At 42.4% G+C, this 2,785-nt stretch overlaps 1 pseudogene across 1 annotated transcript; it reads left to right on the forward strand.

The window, feature by feature from the left end:
- Positions 1 to 1,120: 1,120 nt before the first annotated feature.
- On the forward strand, positions 1,121 to 2,455 carry LOC307053275 (lysine-rich nucleolar protein 1-like; annotated as a pseudogene). Its single transcript has one exon. The product of its transcript is annotated as a lysine-rich nucleolar protein 1-like (transcript).
- The last annotated feature ends 330 nt before the right edge of the window (positions 2,456 to 2,785 follow it).

Consider the following 2,785-nt stretch of genomic DNA (forward strand, 5'->3'; position numbering starts at 1 on the left):
GCTTTGGAATTTGCTTTCCTCTCTGACCTCATCTTTCACTACCAGGCCACTTACATTTCACACCACAGCCTTAAGAAATAGCTTCCAGTCTCTTTTATATTCTGTCCTTCTGGTTTTCACTTCCTTTTCTTTCCTGATCTCCTATGTGCTCCCATAGCACCCTGACAATATAATTATATCCATATAAAAACTGTGTATTTAATTGTTTGTCTCCATCACTGGATAGTATGCTCGGTGAGGCTCACATCACGTATGTTTGATTCACAATGTTCTCTCAGTAATAGCAGAATCCCTATTATATAATAAGCCCTCAATATATATTTGTGAAATGAAGAATAAACACTAAATTTTAATAATGTGCCAATAAAATTCATCAATTGACCAAAGATAAATTATAATATTCTTTATAGGATACCTCCTCTCATTTGAATCCAGATATAAGCTTTAGCAGAGATTCAGAGAATCCTCATTGCTAGTCCTCACCAGTATTAAAATGACATAAATAAAAAGGATTGCTCATGATAAATAAGGGTTCAGAAAATGAATACTGTCATAATACTTTATATGTGCATACATACATACTTATATGTCACTATAATGTGACATTATTTTAAAAGAAATAATATAAAATTATTAAGGATTTGTGGTTAAAATTAGGTGGCTCATGACTTGATGTCTAACGTAGAGAGTTATTATGGAGTGATTACTAGTAGAGATAAGGCAATGATATTATGTTTATTATGATAATACAATTTTCTCTTTGGTGGTTTATTAAGTGTAAATTAGTACAAATTAACCTTGGGAACCTCATTCTTTCTTATTACTTTATTTGAAATATCAGTTATCACTAATCTACATTGAAATTGCTTTATCTTCCAAATAGCCTACACGGTTAAAAGTAGACTGATCAGTGCTAGTCAGAAAAGAAGAAACACAACTACTGATTATTCCAAATAGTTCATTATTCAGATAAAATTTGCTCTGAGTGACATAAGTAAGGATATTTCCATATATATAAAAATGAGAATATAATTGAATGTCATTCATTGAGATAAAAAATTATTGGTGGTCACAGCGGAGTGGGCTCTCACATGGAGGCGAGGAAGTTTGGCCTTTGGGAATGATCACTAAGACTCACAAAGGAGACCTGGGCCTTGGGCTCCCAGAGAAAAAGAAGAAGAAGAAAAAGAAGGTAGTTAAAGAACCAGAGACTCAATACTCGATTTTAAACAATGACAATTATTTTGTGGAGGTTTGTCCCACAAGAGCCACATCACCCTCGAAGAATATGGTCCAAGAGCAGGCACCCAAAATGCCTCTCATGAAGAGAGGGTCACAGCACTGTCTGCGAGGAGCCCCTAGACCCTGAGACCATGTTACGTGCCAGATGGATTGAGCCATCACCCAGCCCCACGAAGCAGGCACTTGGTCCATCTGAGTCCCTCGGTAGGGAAAAGAAGAAGAAGAGAAAGTCCGTGTCCCCTGGCTCAAGGGTGAAGACCTCCGCAGACCCCAGGCAGGGCGAGGAGGTGACCAGAGTTGGCAAGAAGCTCAAAAAACACAAGAAGGAGAAGAAGGTGCAGGAAGCTACAGCCTTCTCATCCAGGGACCCTTGGTTCTGTGAAGCCAGGGATGCTTTGTACACTTGCTCAGTTGGGAAACGTGGCATCCCTGAGCAGGCAGCCTCAGGACAGAAACGGAAGCAGGGGAGCCCCAGGAAACACAACATGAAGATGAAGAAGAAAAAGAAAATCCACCAGGAGGGAGATATCCCCCTAGGGCACCCTGAGCTCTCCAGGTCTGTGGAGAGCAGCCATAGGAAAGGAAGCAAAAAGAAGTCAGTCAAAGTTGAAGCTCCAGAATACATCCCAATAGGAGATGACCCCAAGGCCCCTGTGAAGAAGAAAATGGAGTCCAAGAAAAAGGCAGAGCAGGTAGACACTGAGTTGCCTGCTCTGAAGAGGAAGAAGAAGAGGCAGGAGAACCTTGGGAGGAGGAGCGCAACACGGACTTGGAGGTAGTGTTGGAAAAGAAGGGCAACATGGACGAGGTGCACATAGACCGGGTGAGGTGAAAGGCGCTGCAAGAAGAGCTTGATCGTGAGTCGGGGAGGACGGAAGCTTCTGACACCAGGAAGCAGATAGGAACTCAGTTTGGCCAATGGGATACTGCTGGCTTTGAAAATGAGGAACAGAAACTGAAATTTCTCATACTCATGGGTGGCTTTAAAAATCTGTCCCCTTCATTCAGTCGCCCCCCTAACATGGTTGGCAGGCCCAACATGGCCCTCAGCAAGAAGGTGGCCGACACCCTGCAGCAGAATCTGCAGCAGGACTATGACCGGGCCATGAGCTGGAAGTAAAACCGGAGGGCCAGCCTTGGCTTCTCCATGGCTCTGGACAAAATCTTTTATATTGACCAGAATGCATCCAAGTCAATCAAGTTTGAAGATTAAACTCTCCTGTCTTGCCCCCCCAAACGGCCAACATTGCTTTTATTGTTCTGTTACACAGATGAAAGCCATAGGACAGTTGTCTCGAATCGAATTCCTGCAGAGATAAAGGACAACTATGTTGATGTGCTTGGACAAAGTGCAGTGAGGGCAGCTCGTTTCAGGAACCAGGAGAATATGTGAGTGGCTGAAACCTACTGGTTTCTGTGTGAAGCTTCCATCACTGTTGAAGGCAGTGAGTATTAATAGCAATAGCTCACACTTGTCTAGTGCTTACTATGTGCCAGGCACATATGTGTCTCCCTTGCATTAATGTATTTCATCTTTATGATT

This window comes from Hyperoodon ampullatus, assembly GCF_949752795.1.
Source record: "Hyperoodon ampullatus genome assembly, chromosome: 5".
Taxonomy (NCBI): Eukaryota; Metazoa; Chordata; class Mammalia; order Artiodactyla; family Ziphiidae; genus Hyperoodon; species Hyperoodon ampullatus.